The sequence below is a fragment of the Pseudophryne corroboree genome, chromosome 4, assembly GCF_028390025.1.
Source record: "Pseudophryne corroboree isolate aPseCor3 chromosome 4, aPseCor3.hap2, whole genome shotgun sequence".
Classification (NCBI taxonomy): Eukaryota; Metazoa; Chordata; class Amphibia; order Anura; family Myobatrachidae; genus Pseudophryne; species Pseudophryne corroboree.
The window spans coordinates 197738559-197759753 of NC_086447.1; the positions used below are offsets into that span (position 1 = coordinate 197738559).

General features: G+C 38.0%; 27 non-coding genes across 27 annotated transcripts; all 27 read right to left on the reverse strand.

Annotated features, from left to right (window-relative positions):
• Positions 1 to 568: 568 nt before the first annotated feature.
• Positions 569 to 641, reverse strand: TRNAF-GAA (transfer RNA phenylalanine (anticodon GAA)). Its single transcript has one exon. It is a non-coding gene; the product is annotated as a tRNA-Phe (tRNA).
• Positions 642 to 1454: 813 nt separating this feature from the next.
• Positions 1455 to 1527, reverse strand: TRNAF-GAA (transfer RNA phenylalanine (anticodon GAA)). The gene has a single exon. It is a non-coding gene; the product is annotated as a tRNA-Phe (tRNA).
• Positions 1528 to 2340: 813 nt separating this feature from the next.
• TRNAF-GAA (transfer RNA phenylalanine (anticodon GAA)) lies at positions 2341 to 2413 on the reverse strand. The gene has a single exon. It is a non-coding gene; the product is annotated as a tRNA-Phe (tRNA).
• An 811-nt stretch (positions 2414 to 3224) lies between these two features.
• Positions 3225 to 3297, reverse strand: TRNAF-GAA (transfer RNA phenylalanine (anticodon GAA)). The gene has a single exon. It is a non-coding gene; the product is annotated as a tRNA-Phe (tRNA).
• Positions 3298 to 4111: 814 nt separating this feature from the next.
• On the reverse strand, positions 4112 to 4184 carry TRNAF-GAA (transfer RNA phenylalanine (anticodon GAA)). Its single transcript has one exon. It is a non-coding gene; the product is annotated as a tRNA-Phe (tRNA).
• An 811-nt stretch (positions 4185 to 4995) lies between these two features.
• TRNAF-GAA (transfer RNA phenylalanine (anticodon GAA)) lies at positions 4996 to 5068 on the reverse strand. The gene has a single exon. It is a non-coding gene; the product is annotated as a tRNA-Phe (tRNA).
• A 143-nt stretch (positions 5069 to 5211) lies between these two features.
• On the reverse strand, positions 5212 to 5284 carry TRNAF-GAA (transfer RNA phenylalanine (anticodon GAA)). Its single transcript has one exon. It is a non-coding gene; the product is annotated as a tRNA-Phe (tRNA).
• An 812-nt stretch (positions 5285 to 6096) lies between these two features.
• TRNAF-GAA (transfer RNA phenylalanine (anticodon GAA)) lies at positions 6097 to 6169 on the reverse strand. The gene has a single exon. It is a non-coding gene; the product is annotated as a tRNA-Phe (tRNA).
• Positions 6170 to 6982: 813 nt separating this feature from the next.
• On the reverse strand, positions 6983 to 7055 carry TRNAF-GAA (transfer RNA phenylalanine (anticodon GAA)). Its single transcript has one exon. It is a non-coding gene; the product is annotated as a tRNA-Phe (tRNA).
• An 811-nt stretch (positions 7056 to 7866) lies between these two features.
• On the reverse strand, positions 7867 to 7939 carry TRNAF-GAA (transfer RNA phenylalanine (anticodon GAA)). The gene has a single exon. It is a non-coding gene; the product is annotated as a tRNA-Phe (tRNA).
• An 814-nt stretch (positions 7940 to 8753) lies between these two features.
• TRNAF-GAA (transfer RNA phenylalanine (anticodon GAA)) lies at positions 8754 to 8826 on the reverse strand. Its single transcript has one exon. It is a non-coding gene; the product is annotated as a tRNA-Phe (tRNA).
• Positions 8827 to 9637: 811 nt separating this feature from the next.
• Positions 9638 to 9710, reverse strand: TRNAF-GAA (transfer RNA phenylalanine (anticodon GAA)). Its single transcript has one exon. It is a non-coding gene; the product is annotated as a tRNA-Phe (tRNA).
• Positions 9711 to 9853: 143 nt separating this feature from the next.
• Positions 9854 to 9926, reverse strand: TRNAF-GAA (transfer RNA phenylalanine (anticodon GAA)). The gene has a single exon. It is a non-coding gene; the product is annotated as a tRNA-Phe (tRNA).
• An 812-nt stretch (positions 9927 to 10738) lies between these two features.
• TRNAF-GAA (transfer RNA phenylalanine (anticodon GAA)) lies at positions 10739 to 10811 on the reverse strand. Its single transcript has one exon. It is a non-coding gene; the product is annotated as a tRNA-Phe (tRNA).
• Positions 10812 to 11624: 813 nt separating this feature from the next.
• Positions 11625 to 11697, reverse strand: TRNAF-GAA (transfer RNA phenylalanine (anticodon GAA)). The gene has a single exon. It is a non-coding gene; the product is annotated as a tRNA-Phe (tRNA).
• Positions 11698 to 12508: 811 nt separating this feature from the next.
• Positions 12509 to 12581, reverse strand: TRNAF-GAA (transfer RNA phenylalanine (anticodon GAA)). Its single transcript has one exon. It is a non-coding gene; the product is annotated as a tRNA-Phe (tRNA).
• An 814-nt stretch (positions 12582 to 13395) lies between these two features.
• On the reverse strand, positions 13396 to 13468 carry TRNAF-GAA (transfer RNA phenylalanine (anticodon GAA)). The gene has a single exon. It is a non-coding gene; the product is annotated as a tRNA-Phe (tRNA).
• An 811-nt stretch (positions 13469 to 14279) lies between these two features.
• On the reverse strand, positions 14280 to 14352 carry TRNAF-GAA (transfer RNA phenylalanine (anticodon GAA)). The gene has a single exon. It is a non-coding gene; the product is annotated as a tRNA-Phe (tRNA).
• Positions 14353 to 14495: 143 nt separating this feature from the next.
• TRNAF-GAA (transfer RNA phenylalanine (anticodon GAA)) lies at positions 14496 to 14568 on the reverse strand. The gene has a single exon. It is a non-coding gene; the product is annotated as a tRNA-Phe (tRNA).
• An 812-nt stretch (positions 14569 to 15380) lies between these two features.
• Positions 15381 to 15453, reverse strand: TRNAF-GAA (transfer RNA phenylalanine (anticodon GAA)). Its single transcript has one exon. It is a non-coding gene; the product is annotated as a tRNA-Phe (tRNA).
• Positions 15454 to 16266: 813 nt separating this feature from the next.
• On the reverse strand, positions 16267 to 16339 carry TRNAF-GAA (transfer RNA phenylalanine (anticodon GAA)). The gene has a single exon. It is a non-coding gene; the product is annotated as a tRNA-Phe (tRNA).
• Positions 16340 to 17151: 812 nt separating this feature from the next.
• On the reverse strand, positions 17152 to 17224 carry TRNAF-GAA (transfer RNA phenylalanine (anticodon GAA)). The gene has a single exon. It is a non-coding gene; the product is annotated as a tRNA-Phe (tRNA).
• An 814-nt stretch (positions 17225 to 18038) lies between these two features.
• Positions 18039 to 18111, reverse strand: TRNAF-GAA (transfer RNA phenylalanine (anticodon GAA)). Its single transcript has one exon. It is a non-coding gene; the product is annotated as a tRNA-Phe (tRNA).
• Positions 18112 to 18922: 811 nt separating this feature from the next.
• TRNAF-GAA (transfer RNA phenylalanine (anticodon GAA)) lies at positions 18923 to 18995 on the reverse strand. Its single transcript has one exon. It is a non-coding gene; the product is annotated as a tRNA-Phe (tRNA).
• Positions 18996 to 19138: 143 nt separating this feature from the next.
• TRNAF-GAA (transfer RNA phenylalanine (anticodon GAA)) lies at positions 19139 to 19211 on the reverse strand. Its single transcript has one exon. It is a non-coding gene; the product is annotated as a tRNA-Phe (tRNA).
• Positions 19212 to 20023: 812 nt separating this feature from the next.
• TRNAF-GAA (transfer RNA phenylalanine (anticodon GAA)) lies at positions 20024 to 20096 on the reverse strand. Its single transcript has one exon. It is a non-coding gene; the product is annotated as a tRNA-Phe (tRNA).
• Positions 20097 to 20909: 813 nt separating this feature from the next.
• TRNAF-GAA (transfer RNA phenylalanine (anticodon GAA)) lies at positions 20910 to 20982 on the reverse strand. The gene has a single exon. It is a non-coding gene; the product is annotated as a tRNA-Phe (tRNA).
• Positions 20983 to 21195: the final 213 nt, after the last annotated feature.

Genomic DNA, 21195 nt, shown 5'->3' on the forward strand with positions numbered 1-21195 from the left:
GGTGTTTAAGATAAGGCAAACTGAAAGAACATCAAGTGTCCTAGAGGGCGAAACCTGAAAATAAACGTTTCTGCTGCTAAATTTCTTTTTGCTGAATTGCTACTCAGTAACAAAATGCAAACACCCAAACATGTGGAAACCCACGATCGTACTAGGGATTTTAAGGTCTTCAGTCTATTGCTCTCACAACTGACCTATTTTGGCAAGCTATACTGATAAGAATTTCTTTTTTTGGAGCTAAAGATTTTGCAAACTGAAATAACATAAAATGTTTTTCAAGATCAAAAACTGAAAACAACAGTTTTTGCTGCTAAATTGCTATTCAGTAGCAAAAGCAAACACCCAACCATGCTAAACCCCAGGATTGAACAAGACACCCTTAGATCTTCAGTCTAATGTTCTCACAACTGAGCTATTTCGCCAAGCTCTACTAATAAGAAATTCTTTTATTGGGGCTAATAATAATGCAAACTGTAATAACATGAAATGATCTTGAAGACCAGAACCTGAACACGGCAGTTTCTGCTGCTAAATTGCTATTCTGTAACAAAAAAACAGCAACTAAATATGCCGAAACCCGGGATCGAACCAGGGACCTTTAGATCTTCAGTCTAACACTCTCCCAACTGAGCTATTTCGGCTAATTGTGAAAGATGTCAAGCCGTATTTGGGGTTTTAGGCTGGGGAAAAAAAGAGCATTAAGTGTTCTTGATGAACAACACCTGATAATGAAAGATTCTGCTGGTAAATTGCTATTCTGTAACAAAAATACAGCAACTAAACATGCCGAATCCTGGGATCGAACCCAGGACCTTTAGATCTTCAGTTTAATGCTCTCACAAAAGAGATATTGCGTGTAAGTCTGACGTTTAGAAAGTCTTTTTTGGTGTTTAAGATAAGGCAAACTGAAAGAATATCAAGTGTCCTAGAGGGCGAAACCTGAAAATGAAAGTTTCTGCTGCTAAATTTCTTTTTGCTGAATTGCTACTCAGTAACAAACTGCAAACACCCAAACATGTGGAAACCCACGATCGTACTAGGGATTTTAAGGTCTTCAGTCTATTGCTCTCACAACTGAGCTATTCTGGCAAGCTATACTGATAAGAATGTCTTTTTTTAGGAGCTAAAGATTTTGCAAACTGAAATAACATAAAATGCTTTTCAAGATCAAAACCTGAACACAACAGTTTTTGCTGCTAAATTGCTATTCAGTAGCAAAAGCAAACACCCAACCATGCTAAACCCCAGGATTGAACAAGACACCCTTAGATCTTCAGTCTAATGTTGTCACAACTGAGCTATTTCGCCAAGCTCTACTAATAAGAAATTATTTTATTGGGGCTAATAATAATGCAAACTGTAATAACATGAAATGTTCTTGAAGACCAGAACCTGAACACGGCAGTTTCTGCTGCTAAATTGCTATTCTGTATCAAAAAAACAGCAACTAAATATGCCAAAACCCGGGATCGAACCAGGGACCTTTAGATCTTCAGTCTAACGCTCTCCCAACTGAGCTATTTCGGCTAATTGTGAAAGATGTCAAGCCGTATTTGGGGTTTTAGGCTGGGAAAAAAAAGAGCATTAAGTGTTCTTGATGAACAACACCTGATAATGAAAGATTCTGCTGGTAAATTGCTATTCTGTAACAAAAATACAGCAACTAAACATGCCGAATCTTGGGATCGAACCCAGGACCTTTAGATCATCAGTTTAATGCTCTCACAAAAGAGCTATTGCGTGTAAGTCTGACGTTTAGAAAGTCTTTTTTGGTGTTTAAGATAAGGCAAACTGATAGAACATCAAGTGTCCTAGAGGGCGAAACCTGAAAATAAACGTTTCTGCTGCTAAATTTCTTTTTGCTGAATTGCTACTCAGTAACAAAATGCAAACACCCAAACATGTGGAAACCCACGATCGTACTAGGGATTTTAAGGTCTTCAGTCTATTGCTCTCACAACTGAGCTATTTTGGCAAGCTATACTGATAAGAATGTCTTTTTTTGGAGCTAAAGATTTTGCAAACTGAAATAACATAAAATGTTTTTCAAGATCAAAAACTGAAAACAACAGTTTTTGCTGCTAAATTGCTATTCAGTAGCAAAAGCAAACACCCAACCATGCTAAACCCCAGGATTGAACAAGACACCCTTAGATCTTCAGTCTAATGTTCTCACAACTGAGCTATTTCGCCAAGCTCTACTAATAAGAAATTCTTTTATTGGGGCTAATAATAATGCAAACTGTAATAACATGAAATGTTCTTGAAGACCAGAACCTGAACACGGCAGTTTCTGCTGCTAAATTGCTATTCTGTAACAAAAAAAACAGCAACTAAATATGCCGAAACCCAGGATCGAACCAGGGACCTTTAGATCTTCAGTCTAACGCTCTCACAACTGAGCTATTTCGGCTAATTGTGACAGATGTGAAGTCGTATTTGGGGTTTTAGGTTGGGGAAAAAAGAGCATCAAGTGTTCTTGAAGAGCAACACCTTATAATGAAAGATTCTGCTGGTAAATTGCTATTCTGTAACAAAAATACAGCTACTAAACATGCCGAAACCCGGGATCAAACCAGGGACTTATAGATCTTCAGTCTAATGCTCTCCCAAATGAGCTATTGCAGCTACGTCTGACATTGGGAAAGTCTTTTTTGGTGTTTAAGATAAGGCAAACTGAAAGAACATCAAGTGTCCTAGAGGGCGAAACCTGAAAATAAACGTTTCTGCTGCTAAATTTCTTTTAGCTGAATTGCTACTCAGTAACAAAATGCAAACACCCAAACATGTGGAAACCCACGATCGTACTAGGGATTTTAAGGTCTTCAGTCTATTGCTCTCACAACTGACCTATTTTGGCAAGCTATACTGATAAGAATTTCTTTTTTTGGAGCTAAAGATTTTGCAAACTGAAATAACATAAAATGTTTTTCAAGATCAAAAACTGAAAACAACAGTTTTTGCTGCTAAATTGCTATTCAGTAGCAAAAGCAAACACCCAACCATGCTAAACCCCAGGATTGAACAAGACACCCTTAGATCTTCAGTCTAATGTACTCACAACTGAGCTATTTCGCCAAGCTCTACTAATAAGAAATTCTTTTATTGGGGCTAATAATAATGCAAACTGTAATAACATGAAATGTTCTTGAAGACCAGAACCTGAACACGGCAGTTTCTGCTGCTAAATTGCTATTCTGTAACAAAAAAACAGCAACTAAATATGCCGAAACCCGGGATCGAACCAGGGACCTTTAGATCTTCAGTCTAACGCTCTTCCAACTGAGCTATTTCGGCTAATTGTGAAAGATGTCAAGCCGTATTTGGGGTTTTAGGCTGGGGAAAAAAAGAGCATTAAGTGTTCTTGATGAACAACACCTGATAATGAAAGATTCTGCTGGTAAATTGCTATTCTGTAACAAAAATACAGCAATTAAACATGCCGAATCCTGGGATCGAACCCAGGACCTTTAGATCTTCAGTTTAATGCTCTCACAAAAGAGATATTGCGTGTAAGTCTGACGTTTAGAAAGTCTTTTTTGGTGTTTAAGATAAGGCAAACTGAAAGAACATCAAGTGTCCTAGAGGGCGAAACCTGAAAATGAAAGTTTCTGCTGCTAAATTTCTTTTTGCTGAATTGCTACTCAGTAACAAACTGCAAACACCCAAACATGTGGAAACCCACGATCGTACTAGGGATTTTAAGGTCTTCAGTCTATTGCTCTCACAACTGAGCTATTTTGGCAAGCTATACTGATAAGAATGTCTTTTTTTAGGAGCTAAAGATTTTGCAAACTGAAATAACATAAAATGCTTTTCAAGATCAAAACCTGAACACAACAGTTTTTGCTGCTAAATTGCTATTCAGTAGCAAAAGCAAACACCTAACCATGCTAAACCCCAGGATTGAACAAGACACCCTTAGATCTTCAGTCTAATGTTGTCACAACTGAGCTATTTCGCCAAGCTCTACTAATAAGAAATTCTTTTATTGGGGCTAATAATAATGCAAACTGTAATAACATGAAATGTTCTTGAAGACCAGAACCTGAACACGGCAGTTTCTGCTGCTAAATTGCTATTCTGTAACAAAAAAAATAGCAACTAAATATGCCGAAACCCGGGATCGAACCAGGGACCTTTAGATCTTCAGTCTAACGCTCTCCCAACTGAGCTATTTCGGCTAATTGTGACAGATGTGAAGTCGTATTTGGGGTTTTAGGTTGGGAAAAAAAGAGCATCAAGTGTTCTTGAAGAGCAACACCTTATAATGAAAGATTCTGCTGGTAAATTGCTATTCTGTAACAAAAATACAGCTACTAAACATGCCGAAACCAGGGATCAAACCAGGGACTTATAGATCTTCAGTCTAATGCTCTCCCAAATGAGCTATTGCAGCTACGTCTGACATTTGGAAAGTCTTTTTTGGTGTTTAAGATAAGGCAAACTGAAAGAACATCAAGTGTCCTAGAGGGCGAAACCTGAAAATAAACGTTTCTGCTGCTAAATTTCTTTTTGCTGAATTGCTACTCAGTAACAAAATGCAAACACCCAAACATGTGGAAACCCACGATCGTACTAGGGATTTTAAGGTCTTCAGTCTATTGCTCTCACAACTGAGCTAGTTTGGCAAGCTATACTGATAAGAATGTCTTTTTTTGGAGCTAAAGATTTTGCAAACTGAAATAACATAAAATGTTTTTCAAGATCAAAAACTGAAAACAACAGTTTTTGCTGCTAAATTGCTATTCAGTAGCAAAAGCAAACACCCAACCATGCTAAACCCCAGGATTGAACAAGACACCCTTAGATCTTCAGTCTAATGTTCTCACAACTGAGCTATTTCGCCAAGCTCTACTAATAAGAAATTCTTTTATTGGGGCTAATAATAATGCAAACTGTAATAACATGAAATGATCTTGAAGACCAGAACCTGAACACGGCAGTTTCTGCTGCTAAATTGCTATTCTGTAACAAAAAAACAGCAACTAAATATGCCGAAACCCGGGATCGAACCAGGGACCTTTAGATCTTCAGTCTAACGCTCTCCCAACTGAGCTATTTCGGCTAATTGTGAAAGATGTCAAGCCGTATTTGGGGTTTTAGGCTGGGGAAAAAAAGAGCATTAAGTGTTCTTGATGAACAACACCTGATAATGAAAGATTCTGCTGGTAAATTGCTATTCTGTAACAAAAATACAGCAACTAAACATGCCGAATCCTGGGATCGAACCCAGGACCTTTAGATCTTCAGTCTAACGCTCTCCCAACTGAGCTATTTCGGCTAATTGTGACAGATGTGAAGTCGTATTTGGGGTTTTAGGTTGGGAAAAAAAGAGCATCAAGTGTTCTTGAAGAGCAACACCTTATAATGAAAGATTCTGCTGCTAAATTGCTATTCTGTAACAAAAATACAGCTACTAAACATGCCGAAACCCGGGATCAAACCAGGGACTTATAGATCTTCAGTCTAATGCTCTCCCAAATGAGCTATTGCAGCTACGTCTGACATTTGGAAAGTCTTTTTTGGTGTTTAAGATAAGGCAAACTGAAAGAACATCAAGTGTCCTAGAGGGCGAAACCTGAAAATGAAAGTTTCTGCTGCTAAATTTCTTTTTGCTGAATTGCTACTCAGTTACAAACTGCAAACACCCAAACATGTGGAAACCCACGATCGTACTAGGGATTTTAAGGTCTTCAGTCTATTGCTCTCACAACTGAGCTATTTTGGCAAGCTATACTGATAAGAATGTCTTTTTTTAGGAGCTAAAGATTTTGCAAACTGAAATAACATAAAATGCTTTTCAAGATCAAAACCTGAACACAACAGTTTTTGCTGCTAAATTGCTATTCAGTAGCAAAAGCAAACACCCAACCATGCTAAACCCCAGGATTGAACAAGACACCCTTAGATCTTCTGTCTAATGTTGTCACAACTGAGCTATTTCGCCAAGCTCTACTAATAAGAAATTATTTTATTGGGGCTAATAATAATGCAAACTGTAATAACATGAAATGTTCTTGAAGACCAGAACCTGAACACGGCAGTTTCTGCTGCTAAATTGCTATTCTGTATCAAAAAAACAGCAACTAAATATGCCGAAACCCGGGATCGAACCAGGGACCTTTAGATCTTCAGTCTAACGCTCTCCCAACTGAGCTATTTCGGCTAATTGTGAAAGATGTCAAGCCGTATTTGGGGTTTTAGGCTGGGAAAAAAAAGAGCATTAAGTGTTCTTGATGAACAACACCTGATAATGAAAGATTCTGCTGGTAAATTGCTATTCTGTAACAAAAATACAGCAACTAAACATGCCGAATCTTGGGATCGAACCCAGGACCTTTAGATCTTCAGTTTAATGCTCTCACAAAAGAGCTATTGCGTGTAAGTCTGACGTTTAGAAAGTCTTTTTTGGTGTTTAAGATAAGGCAAACTGATAGAACATCAAGTGTCCTAGAGGGCGAAACCTGAAAATAAACGTTTCTGCTGCTAAATTTCTTTTTGCTGAATTGCTACTCAGTAACAAAATGCAAACACCCAAACATGTGGAAACCCACGATCGTACTAGGGATTTTAAGGTCTTCAGTCTATTGCTCTCACAACTGAGCTATTTTGGCAAGCTATACTGATAAGAATGTCTTTTTTTGGAGCTAAAGATTTTGCAAACTGAAATAACATAAAATGTTTTTCAAGATCAAAAACTGAAAACAACAGTTTTTGCTGCTAAATTGCTATTCAGTAGCAAAAGCAAACACCCAACCATGCTAAACCCCAGGATTGAACAAGACACCCTTAGATCTTCAGTCTAATGTTGTCACAACTGAGCTATTTCGCCAAGCTCTACTAATAAGAAATTCTTTTATTGGGGCTAATAATAATGCAAACTGTAATAACATGAAATGTTCTTGAAGACCAGAACCTGAACACGGCAGTTTCTGCTGCTAAATTGCTATTCTGTAACAAAAAAAACAGCAACTAAATATGCCGAAACCCAGGATCGAACCAGGGACCTTTAGATCTTCAGTCTAACGCTCTCACAACTGAACTATTTCGGCTAATTGTGACAGATGTGAAGTCGTATTTGGGGTTTTAGGTTGGGGAAAAAAGAGCATCAAGTGTTCTTGAAGAGCAACACCTTATAATGAAAGATTCTGCTGGTAAATTGCTATTCTGTAACAAAAATACAGCTACTAAACATGCCGAAACCCGGGATCAAACCAGGGACTTATAGATCTTCAGTCTAATGCTCTCCCAAATGAGCTATTGCAGCTACGTCTGACATTGGGAAAGTCTTTTTTGGTGTTTAAGATAAGGCAAACTGAAAGAACATCAAGTGTCCTAGAGGGCGAAACCTGAAAATAAACGTTTCTGCTGCTAAATTTCTTTTAGCTGAATTGCTACTCAGTAACAAAATGCAAACACCCAAACATGTGGAAACCCACGATCGTACTAGGGATTTTAAGGTCTTCAGTCTATTGCTCTCACAACTGACCTATTTTGGCAAGCTATACTGATAAGAATTTCTTTTTTTGGAGCTAAAGATTTTGCAAACTGAAATAACATAAAATGTTTTTCAAGATCAAAAACTGAAAACAACAGTTTTTGCTGCTAAATTGCTATTCAGTAGCAAAAGCAAACACCCAACCATGCTAAACCCCAGGATTGAACAAGACACCCTTAGATCTTCAGTCTAATGTACTCACAACTGAGCTATTTCGCCAAGCTCTACTAATAAGAAATTCTTTTATTGGGGCTAATAATAATGCAAACTGTAATAACATGAAATGATCTTGAAGACCAGAACCTGAACACGGCAGTTTCTGCTGCTAAATTGCTATTCTGTAACAAAAAAACAGCAACTAAATATGCCGAAACCCGGGATCGAACCAGGGACCTTTAGATCTTCAGTCTAACGCTCTTCCAACTGAGCTATTTCGGCTAATTGTGAAAGATATCAAGCCGTATTTGGGGTTTTAGGCTGGGGAAAAAAAGAGCATTAAGTGTTCTTGATGAACAACACCTGATAATGAAAGATTCTGCTGGTAAATTGCTATTCTGTAACAAAAATACAGCAACTAAACATGCCGAATCCTGGGATCGAACCCAGGACCTTTAGATCTTCAGTTTAATGCTCTCACAAAAGAGATATTGCGTGTAAGTCTGACGTTTAGAAAGTCTTTTTTGGTGTTTAAGATAAGGCAAACTGAAAGAACATCAAGTGTCCTAGAGGGCGAAACCTGAAAATGAAAGTTTCTGCTGCTAAATTTCTTTTTGCTGAATTGCTACTCAGTAACAAACTGCAAACACCCAAACATGTGGAAACCCACGATCGTACTAGGGATTTTAAGGTCTTCAGTCTATTGCTCTCACAACTGAGCTATTTTGGCAAGCTATACTGATAAGAATGTCTTTTTTTAGGAGCTAAAGATTTTGCAAACTGAAATAACATAAAATGCTTTTCAAGATCAAAACCTGAACACAACAGTTTTTGCTGCTAAATTGCTATTCAGTAGCAAAAGCAAACACCTAACCATGCTAAACCCCAGGATTGAACAAGACACCCTTAGATCTTCAGTCTAATGTTGTCACAACTGAGCTATTTCGCCAAGCTCTACTAATAAGAAATTCTTTTATTGGGGCTAATAATAATGCAAACTGTAATAACATGAAATGTTCTTGAAGACCAGAACCTGAACACGGCAGTTTCTGCTGCTAAATTGCTATTCTGTAACAAAAAAAATAGCAACTAAATATGCCGAAACCCGGGATCGAACCAGGGACCTTTAGATCTTCAGTCTAACGCTCTCCCAACTGAGCTATTTCGGCTAATTGTGACAGATGTGAAGTCGTATTTGGGGTTTTAGGTTGGGAAAAAAAGAGCATCAAGTGTTCTTGAAGAGCAACACCTTATAATGAAAGATTCTGCTGGTAAATTGCTATTCTGTAACAAAAATACAGCTACTAAACATGCCGAAACCAGGGATCAAACCAGGGACTTATAGATCTTCAGTCTAATGCTCTCCCAAATGAGCTATTGCAGCTACGTCTGACATTTGGAAAGTCTTTTTTGGTGTTTAAGATAAGGCAAACTGAAAGAACATCAAGTGTCCTAGAGGGCGAAACCTGAAAATAAACGTTTCTGCTGCTAAATTTCTTTTTGCTGAATTGCTACTCAGTAACAAAATGCAAACACCCAAACATGTGGAAACCCACGATCGTACTAGGGATTTTAAGGTCTTCAGTCTATTGCTCTCACAACTGAGCTAGTTTGGCAAGCTATACTGATAAGAATGTCTTTTTTTGGAGCTAAAGATTTTGCAAACTGAAATAACATAAAATGTTTTTCAAGATCAAAAACTGAAAACAACAGTTTTTGCTGCTAAATTGCTATTCAGTAGCAAAAGCAAACACCCAACCATGCTAAACCCCAGGATTGAACAAGACACCCTTAGATCTTCAGTCTAATGTTCTCACAACTGAGCTATTTCGCCAAGCTCTACTAATAAGAAATTCTTTTATTGGGGCTAATAATAATGCAAACTGTAATAACATGAAATGATCTTGAAGACCAGAACCTGAACACGGCAGTTTCTGCTGCTAAATTGCTATTCTGTAACAAAAAAACAGCAACTAAATATGCCGAAACCCGGGATCGAACCAGGGACCTTTAGATCTTCAGTCTAACGCTCTCCCAACTGAGCTATTTCGGCTAATTGTGAAAGATGTCAAGCCGTATTTGGGGTTTTAGGCTGGGGAAAAAAAGAGCATTAAGTGTTCTTGATGAACAACACCTGATAATGAAAGATTCTGCTGGTAAATTGCTATTCTGTAACAAAAATACAGCAACTAAACATGCCGAATCCTGGGATCGAACCCAGGACCTTTAGATCTTCAGTCTAACGCTCTCCCAACTGAGCTATTTCGGCTAATTGTGACAGATGTGAAGTCGTATTTGGGGTTTTAGGTTGGGAAAAAAAGAGCATCAAGTGTTCTTGAAGAGCAACACCTTATAATGAAAGATTCTGCTGGTAAATTGCTATTCTGTAACAAAAATACAGCTACTAAACATGCCGAAACCCGGGATCAAACCAGGGACTTATAGATCTTCAGTCTAATGCTCTCCCAAATGAGCTATTGCAGCTACGTCTGACATTTGGAAAGTCTTTTTTGGTGTTTAAGATAAGGCAAACTGAAAGAACATCAAGTGTCCTAGAGGGCGAAACCTGAAAATGAAAGTTTCTGCTGCTAAATTTCTTTTTGCTGAATTGCTACTCAGTTACAAACTGCAAACACCCAAACATGTGGAAACCCACGATCGTACTAGGGATTTTAAGGTCTTCAGTCTATTGCTCTCACAACTGAGCTATTTTGGCAAGCTATACTGATAAGAATGTCTTTTTTTAGGAGCTAAAGATTTTGCAAACTGAAATAACATAAAATGCTTTTCAAGATCAAAACCTGAACACAACAGTTTTTGCTGCTAAATTGCTATTCAGTAGCAAAAGCAAACACCCAACCATGCTAAACCCCAGGATTGAACAAGACACCCTTAGATCTTCTGTCTAATGTTGTCACAACTGAGCTATTTCGCCAAGCTCTACTAATAAGAAATTATTTTATTGGGGCTAATAATAATGCAAACTGTAATAACATGAAATGTTCTTGAAGACCAGAACCTGAACACGGCAGTTTCTGCTGCTAAATTGCTATTCTGTATCAAAAAAACAGCAACTAAATATGCCGAAACCCGGGATCGAACCAGGGACCTTTAGATCTTCAGTCTAACGCTCTCCCAACTGAGCTATTTCGGCTAATTGTGAAAGATGTCAAGCCGTATTTGGGGTTTTAGGCTGGGAAAAAAAAGAGCATTAAGTGTTCTTGATGAACAACACCTGATAATGAAAGATTCTGCTGGTAAATTGCTATTCTGTAACAAAAATACAGCAACTAAACATGCCGAATCTTGGGATCGAACCCAGGACCTTTAGATCTTCAGTTTAATGCTCTCACAAAAGAGCTATTGCGTGTAAGTCTGACGTTTAGAAAGTCTTTTTTGGTGTTTAAGATAAGGCAAACTGATAGAACATCAAGTGTCCTAGAGGGCGAAACCTGAAAATAAACGTTTCTGCTGCTAAATTTCTTTTTGCTGAATTGCTACTCAGTAACAAAATGCAAACACCCAAACATGTGGAAACCCACGATCGTACTAGGGATTTTAAGGTCTTCAGTCTATTGCTCTCACAACTGAGCTATTTTGGCAAGCTATACTGATAAGAATGTCTTTTTTTGGAGCTAAAGATTTTGCAAACTGAAATAACATAAAATGTTTTTCAAGATCAAAAACTGAAAACAACAGTTTTTGCTGCTAAATTGCTATTCAGTAGCAAAAGCAAACACCCAACCATGCTAAACCCCAGGATTGAACAAGACACCCTTAGATCTTCAGTCTAATGTTGTCACAACTGAGCTATTTCGCCAAGCTCTACTAATAAGAAATTCTTTTATTGGGGCTAATAATAATGCAAACTGTAATAACATGAAATGTTCTTGAAGACCAGAACCTGAACACGGCAGTTTCTGCTGCTAAATTGCTATTCTGTAACAAAAAAAACAGCAACTAAATATGCCGAAACCCAGGATCGAACCAGGGACCTTTAGATCTTCAGTCTAACGCTCTCCCAACTGAGCTATTTCGGCTAATTGTGACAGATGTGAAGTCGTATTTGGGGTTTTAGGTTGGGGAAAAAAGAGCATCAAGTGTTCTTGAAGAGCAACACCTTATAATGAAAGATTCTGCTGGTAAATTGCTATTCTGTAACAAAAATACAGCTACTAAACATGCCGAAACCCGGGATCAAACCAGGGACTTATAGATCTTCAGTCTAATGCTCTCTCAAATGAGCTATTGCAGCTACGTCTGACATTGGGAAAGTCTTTTTTGGTGTTTAAGATAAGGCAAACTGAAAGAACATCAAGTGTCCTAGAGGGCGAAACCTGAAAATAAACGTTTCTGCTGCTAAATTTCTTTTAGCTGAATTGCTACTCAGTAACAAAATGCAAACACCCAAACATGTGGAAACCCACGATCGTACTAGGGATTTTAAGGTCTTCAGTCTATTGCTCTCACAACTGACCTATTTTGGCAAGCTATACTGATAAGAATTTCTTTTTTTGGAGCTAAAGATTTTGCAAACTGAAATAACATAAAATGTTTTTCAAGATCAAAAACTGAAAACAACAGTTTTTGCTGCTAAATTGCTATTCAGTAGCAAAAGCAAACACCCAACCATGCTAAACCCCAGGATTGAACAAGACACCCTTAGATCTTCAGTCTAATGTTCTCACAACTGAGCTATTTCGCCAAGCTCTACTAATAAGAAATTCTTTTATTGGGGCTAATAATAATGCAAACTGTAATAACATGAAATGATCTTGAAGACCAGAACCTGAACACGGCAGTTTCTGCTGCTAAATTGCTATTCTGTAACAAAAAAACAGCAACTAAATATGCCGAAACCCGGGATCGAACCAGGGACCTTTAGATCTTCAGTCTAACGCTCTCCCAACTGAGCTATTTCGGCTAATTGTGAAAGATGTCAAGCCGTATTTGGGGTTTTAGGCTGGGGAAAAAAAGAGCATTAAGTGTTCTTGATGAACAACACCTGATAATGAAAGATTCTGCTGGTAAATTGCTATTCTGTAACAAAAATACAGCAACTAAACATGCCGAATCCTGGGATCGAACCCAGGACCTTTAGATCTTCAGTTTAATGCTCTCACAAAAGAGATATTGCGTGTAAGTCTGACGTTTAGAAAGTCTTTTTTGGTGTTTAAGATAAGGCAAACTGAAAGAACATCAAGTGTCCTAGAGGGCGAAACCTGAAAATGAAAGTTTCTGCTGCTAAATTTCTTTTTGCTGAATTGCTACTCAGTAACAAACTGCAAACACCCAAACATGTGGAAACCCACGATCGTACTAGGGATTTTAAGGTCTTCAGTCTATTGCTCTCACAACTGAGCTATTTTGGCAAGCTATACTGATAAGAATGTCTTTTTTTAGGAGCTAAAGATTTTGCAAACTGAAATAACATAAAATGCTTTTCAAGATCAAAACCTGAACACAACAGTTTTTGCTGCTAAATTGCTATTCAGTAGCAAAAGCAAACACCTAACCATGCTAAACCCCAGGATTGAACAAGACACCCTTAGATCTTCAGTCTAATGTTGTCACAACTGAGCTATTTCGCCAAGCTCTACTAATAAGAAATTATTTTATTGGGGCTAATAATAATGCAAACTGTAATAACATGAAATGTTCTTGAAGACCAGAACCTGAACACGGCAGTTTCTGCTGCTAAATTGCTATTCTGTAACAAAAAAAATAGCAACTAAATATGCCGAAACCCGGGATCGAACCAGGGACCTTTAGATCTTCAGTCTAACGCTCTCCCAACTGAGCTATTTCAGCTAATTGTGACAGATGTGAAGTCGTATTTGGGGTTTTAGGTTGGGAAAAAAAGAGCATCAAGTGTTCTTGAAGAGCAACACCTTATAATGAAAGATTCTGCTGGTAAATTGCTATTCTGTAACAAAAATACAGCTACTAAACATGCCGAAACCAGGGATCAAACCAGGGACTTATAGATCTTCAGTCTAATGCTCTCCCAAATGAGCTATTGCAGCTACGTCTGACATTTGGAAAGTCTTTTTTGGTGTTTAAGATAAGGCAAACTGAAAGAACATCAAGTGTCCTAGAGGGCGAAACCTGAAAATAAACGTTTCTGCTGCTAAATTTCTTTTTGCTGAATTGCTACTCAGTAACAAAATGCAAACACCCAAACATGTGGAAACCCACGATCGTACTAGGGATTTTAAGGTCTTCAGTCTATTGCTCTCACAACTGAGCTAGTTTGGCAAGCTATACTGATAAGAATGTCTTTTTTTGGAGCTAAAGATTTTGCAAACTGAAATAACATAAAATGTTTTTCAAGATCAAAAACTGAAAACAACAGTTTTTGCTGCTAAATTGCTATTCAGTAGCAAAAGCAAACACCCAACCATGCTAAACCCCAGGATTGAACAAGACACCCTTAGATCTTCAGTCTAATGTTCTCACAACTGAGCTATTTCGCCAAGCTCTACTAATAAGAAATTATTTTATTGGGGCTAATAATAATGCAAACTGTAATAACATGAAATGATCTTGAAGACCAGAACCTGAACACGGCAGTTTCTGCTGCTAAATTGCTATTCTGTAACAAAAAAACAGCAACTAAATATGCCGAAACCCGGGATCGAACCAGGGACCTTTAGATCTTCAGTCTAACGCTCTCCCAACTGAGCTATTTCGGCTAATTGTGAAAGATGTCAAGCCGTATTTGGGGTTTTAGGCTGGGGAAAAAAAGAGCATTAAGTGTTCTTGATGAACAACACCTGATAATGAAAGATTCTGCTGGTAAATTGCTATTCTGTAACAAAAATACAGCAACTAAACATGCCGAATCCTGGGATCGAACCCAGGACCTTTAGATCTTCAGTCTAACGCTCTCCCAACTGAGCTATTTCGGCTAATTGTGACAGATGTGAAGTCGTATTTGGGGTTTTAGGTTGGGAAAAAAAGAGCATCAAGTGTTCTTGAAGAGCAACACCTTATAATGAAAGATTCTGCTGGTAAATTGCTATTCTGTAACAAAAATACAGCTACTAAACATGCCGAAACCCGGGATCAAACCAGGGACTTATAGATCTTCAGTCTAATGCTCTCCCAAATGAGCTATTGCAGCTACGTCTGACATTTGGAAAGTCTTTTTTGGTGTTTAAGATAAGGCAAACTGAAAGAACATCAAGTGTCCTAGAGGGCGAAACCTGAAAATGAAAGTTTCTGCTGCTAAATTTCTTTTTGCTGAATTGCTACTCAGTTACAAACTGCAAACACCCAAACATGTGGAAACCCACGATCGTACTAGGGATTTTAAGGTCTTCAGTCTATTGCTCTCACAACTGAGCTATTTTGGCAAGCTATACTGATAAGAATGTCTTTTTTTAGGAGCTAAAGATTTTGCAAACTGAAATAACATAAAATGCTTTTCAAGATCAAAACCTGAACACAACAGTTTTTGCTGCTAAATTGCTATTCAGTAGCAAAAGCAAACACCCAACCATGCTAAACCCCAGGATTGAACAAGACACCCTTAGATCTTCTGTCTAATGTTGTCACAACTGAGCTATTTCGCCAAGCTCTACTAATAAGAAATTATTTTATTGGGGCTAATAATAATGCAAACTGTAATAACATGAAATGTTCTTGAAGACCAGAACCTGAACACGGCAGTTTCTGCTGCTAAATTGCTATTCTGTATCAAAAAAACAGCAACTAAATATGCCGAAACCCGGGATCGAACCAGGGACCTTTAGATCTTCAGTCTAACGCTCTCCCAACTGAGCTATTTCGGCTAATTGTGAAAGATGTCAAGCCGTATTTGGGGTTTTAGGCTGGGAAAAAAAAGAGCATTAAGTGTTCTTGATGAACAACACCTGATAATGAAAGATTCTGCTGGTAAATTGCTATTCTGTAACAAAAATACAGCAACTAAACATGCCGAATCTTGGGATCGAACCCAGGACCTTTAGATCTTCAGTTTAATGCTCTCACAAAAGAGCTATTGCGTGTAAGTCTGACGTTTAGAAAGTCTTTTTTGGTGTTTAAGATAAGGCAAACTGATAGAACATCAAGTGTCCTAGAGGGCGAAACCTGAAAATAAACGTTTCTGCTGCTAAATTTCTTTTTGCTGAATTGCTACTCAGTAACAAAATGCAAACACCCAAACATGTGGAAACCCACGATCGTACTAGGGATTTTAAGGTCTTCAGTCTATTGCTCTCACAACTGAGCTATTTTGGCAAGCTATACTGATAAGAATGTCTTTTTTTGGAGCTAAAGATTTTGCAAACTGAAATAACATAAAATGTTTTTCAAGATCAAAAACTGAAAACAACAGTTTTTGCTGCTAAATTGCTATTCAGTAGCAAAAGCAAACACCCAACCATGCTAAACCCCAGGATTGAACAAGACAACCTTAGATCTTCAGTCTAATGTTCTCACAACTGAGCTATTTCGCCAAGCTCTACTAATAAGAAATTCTTTTATTGGGGCTAATAATAATGCAAACTGTAATAACATGAAATGTTCTTGAAGACCAGAACCTGAACACGGCAGTTTCTGCTGCTAAATTGCTATTCTGTAACAAAAAAAACAGCAACTAAATATGCCGAAACCCAGGATCGAACCTGGGACCTTTAGATCTTCAGTCTAACGCTCTCCCAACTGAGCTATTTCGGCTAATTGTGACAGATGTGAAGTCGTATTTGGGGTTTTAGGTTGGGAAAAAAAGAGCATCAAGTGTTCTTGAAGAGCAACACCTTATAATGAAAGATTCTGCTGGTAAATTGCTATTCTGTAACAAAAATACAGCTACTAAACATGCCGAAACCCGGGATCAAACCAGGGACTTATAGATCTTCAGTCTAATGCTCTCCCAAATGAGCTATTGCAGCTACGTCTGACATTGGGAAAGTCTTTTTTGGTGTTTAAGAAAAGGCAAACTGAAAGAACATCAAGTGTCCTAGAGGGCGAAACCTGAAAATAAACGTTTCTGCTGCTAAATTTCTTTTTGCTGAATTGCTACTCAGTAACAAAATGCAAACACCCAAACATGTGGAAACCCACGATCGTACTAGGGATTTTAAGGTCTTCAGTCTATTGCTCTCACAACTGACCTATTTTGGCAAGCTATACTGATAAGAATGTCTTTTTTTAGGAGCTAAAGATTTTGCAAACTGAAATAACATAAAATGTTTTTCAAGATCAAAAACTGAAAACAACAGTTTTTGCTGCTAAATTGCTATTCAGTAGCAAAAGCAAACACCCAACCATGCTAAACCCCAGGATTGAACAAGACACCCTTAGATCTTCAGTCTAATGTTCTCACAACTGAGCTATTTCGCCAAGCTCTACTAATAAGAAATTCTTTTATTGGGGCTAATAATAATGCAAACTGTAATAACATGAAATGATCTTGAAGACCAGAACCTGAACACGGCAGTTTCTGCTGCTAAATTGCTATTCTGTAACAAAAAAACAGCAACTAAATATGCCGAAACCCGGGATCGAACCAGGGACCTTTAGATCTTCAGTCTAACGCTCTCCCAACTGAGCTATTTCGGCTAATTGTGAAAGATGTCAAGCCGTATTTGGGGTTTTAGGCTGGGGAAAAAAAGAGCATTAAGTGTTCTTGATGAACAACACCTGATAATGAAAGATTCTGCTGGTAAATTGCTATTCTGTAACAAAAATACAGCAACTAAACATGCCGAATCCTGGGATCGAACCCAGGACCTTTAGATCTTCAGTTTAATGCTCTCACAAAAGAGATATTGCGTGTAAGTCTGACGTTTAGAAAGTCTTTTTTGGTGTTTAAGATAAGGCAAACTGAAAGAACATCAAGTGTCCTAGAGGGCGAAACCTGAAAATGAAAGTTTCTGCTGCTAAATTTCTTTTTGCTGAATTGCTACTCAGTAACAAACTGCAAACACCCAAACATGTGGAAACCCACGATCGTACTAGGGATTTTAAGGTCTTCAGTCTATTGCTCTCACAACTGAGCTATTTTGGCAAGCTATACTGATAAGAATGTCTTTTTTTAGGAGCTAAAGATTTTGCAAACTGAAATAACATAAAATGCTTTTCAAGATCAAAACCTGAACACAACAGTTTTTGCTGCTAAATTGCTATTCAGTAGCAAAAGCAAACACCTAACCATGCTAAACCCCAGGATTGAACAAGACACCCTTAGATCTTCAGTCTAATGTTGTCACAACTGAGCTATTTCGCCAAGCTCTAATAATAAGAAATTATTTTATTGGGGCTAATAATAATGCAAACTGTAATAACATGAAATGTTCTTGAAGACCAGAACCTGAACACGGCAGTTTCTGCTGCTAAAATGCTATTCTGTAACAAAAAAAACAGCAACTAAATATGCCGAAACCCGGGATAGAACCAGGGACCTTTAGATCTTCAGTCTAACGCTCTCCCAACTGAGATATTTCGGCTAATTGTGACAGATGTGAAGTCGTATTTGGGGTTTTAGGTTGGGAAAAAAAGAGCATCAAGTGTTCTTGAAGAGCAACACCTTATAATGAAAGATTCTGCTGGTAAATTGCTATTCTGTAACAAAAATACAGCTACTAAACATGCCGAAACCCGGGATCAAACCAGGGACTTATAGATCTTCAGTCTAATGCTCTCCCAAATGAGCTATTGCAGCTACGTCTGACATTTGGAAAGTCTTTTTTGGTGTTTAAGATAAGGCAAACTGAAAGAACATCAAGTGTCCTAGAGGGCGAAACCTGAAAATAAACGTTTCTGCTGCTAAATTTCTTTTTGCTGAATTGCTACTCAGTAACAAAATGCAAACACCCAAACATGTGGAAACCCACGATCGTACTAGGGATTTTAAGGTCTTCAGTCTATTGCTCTCACAACTGAGCTAGTTTGGCAAGCTATACTGATAAGAATGTCTTTTTTTGGAGCTAAAGATTTTGCAAACTGAAATAACATAAAATGTTTTTCAAGATCAAAAACTGAAAACAACAGTTTTTGCTGCTAAATTGCTATTCAGTAGCAAAAGCAAACACCCAACCATGCTAAACCCCAGGATTGAACAAGACACCCTTAGATCTTCAGTCTAATATTCTCACAACTGAGCTATTTCGCCAAGCTCTACTAATAAGAAATTCTTTTATTGGGGCTAATAATAATGCAAACTGTAATAACATGAAATGATCTTGAAGACCAGAACCTGAACACGGCAGTTTCTGCTGCTAAATTGCTATTCTGTAACAAAAAAACAGCAACTAAATATGCCGAAACCCAGGATCGAACCAGGGACCTTTAGATCTTCAGTCTAACGCTCTCCCAACTGAGCTATTTCGGCTAATTGTGAAAGATGTCAAGCCGTATTTGGGGTTTTAGGCTGGGGAAAAAAAGAGCATTAAGTGTTCTTGATGAACAACACCTGATAATGAAAGATTCTGCTGGTAAATTGCTATTCTGTAACAAAAATACAGCAACTAAACATGCCGAATCCTGGGATCGAACCCAGGACCTTTAGATCTTCAGTCTAACGCTCTCCCAACTGAGCTATTTCGGCTAATTGGGACAGATGTGAAGTCGTATTTGGGGTTTTAGGTTGGGAAAAAAAGAGCATCAAGTGTTCTTGAAGAGCAACACCTTATAATGAAAGATTCTGCTGGTAAATTGCTATTCTGTAACAAAAATACAGCTACTAAACATGCCGAAACCCGGGATCAAACCAGGGACTTATAGATCTTCAGTCTAATGCTCTCCCAAATGAGCTATTGCAGCTACGTCTGACATTTGGAAAGTCTTTTTTGGTGTTTAAGATAAGGCAAACTGAAAGAACATCAAGTGTCCTAGAGGGCGAAACCTGAAAATGAAAGTTTCTGCTGCTAAATTTCTTTTTGCTGAATTGCTACTCAGTTACAAACTGCAAACACCCAAACATGTGGAAACCCACGATCGTACTAGGGATTTTAAGGTCTTCAGTCTATTGCTCTCACAACTGAGCTATTTTGGCAAGCTATACTGATAAGAATGTCTTTTTTTAGGAGCTAAAGATTTTGCAAACTGAAATAACATAAAATGCTTTTCAAGATCAAAACCTGAACACAACAGTTTTTGCTGCTAAATTGCTATTCAGTAGCAAAAGCAAACACCCAACCATGCTAAACCCCAGGATTGAACAAGACACCCTTAGATCTTCAGTCTAATGTTGTCACAACTGAGCTATTTCGCCAAGCTCTACTAATAAGAAATTATTTTATTGGGGCTAATAATAATGCAAACTGTAATAACATGAAATGTTCTTGAAGACCAGAACCTGAACACGGCAGTTTCTGCTGCTAAATTGCTATTCTGTATCAAAAAAACAGCAACTAAATATGCCGAAACCCGGGATCGAACCAGGGACCTTTAGATCTTCAGTCTAACGCTCTCCCAACTGAGCTATTTCGGCTAATTGTGAAAGATGTCAAGCCGTATTTGGGGTTTTAGGCTGGGAAAAAAAAGAGCATTAAGTGTTCTTGATGAACAACACCTGATAATGAAAGATTCTGCTGGTAAATTGCTATTCTGTAACAAAAATACAGCAACTAAACATGCCGAATCTTGGGATCGAACCCAGGACCTTTAGATCTTCAGTTTAATGCTCTCACAAAAGAGCTATTGCGTGTAAGTCTGACGTTTAGAAAGTCTTTTTTGGTGTTTAAGATAAGGCAAACTGATAGAACATCAAGTGTCCTAGAGGGCGAAACCTGAAAATAAACGTTTCTGCTGCTAAATTTCTTTTTGCTGAATTGCTACTCAGTAACAAAATGCAAACACCCAAACATGTGGAAACCCACGATCGTACTAGGGATTTTAAGGTCTTCAGTCTATTGCTCTCACAACTGAGCTATTTTGGCAAGCTATACTGATAAGAATGTCTTTTTTTGGAGCTAAAGATTTTGCAAACTGAAATAACATAAAATGTTTTTCAAGATCAAAAACTGAAAACAACAGTTTTTGCTGCTAAATTGCTATTCAGTAGCAAAAGCAAACACCCAACCATGCTAAACCCCAGGATTGAACAAGACAACCTTAGATCTTCAGTCTAATGTTCTCACAACTGAGCTATTTCGCCAAGCTCTACTAATAAGAAATTCTTTTATTGGGGCTAATAATAATGCAAACTGTAATAACATGAAATGTTCTTGAAGACCAGAACCTGAACACGGCAGTTTCTGCTGCTAAATTGCTATTCTGTAACAAAAAAAACAGCAACTAAATATGCCGAAACCCAGGATCGAACCTGGGACCTTTAGATCTTCAGTCTAACGCTCTCCCAACTGAGCTATTTCGGCTAATTGTGACAGATGTGATGTCGTATTTGGGGTTTTAGGTTGGGAAAAAAAGAGCATCAAGTGTTCTTGAAGAGCAACACCTTATAATGAAAGATTCTGCTGGTAAATTGCTATTCTGTAACAAAAATACAGCTACTTAAACATGCCGAAACCCGGGATCAAACCAGGGACTTATAGATCTTCAGTCTAATGCTCTCCCAAATGAGCTATTGC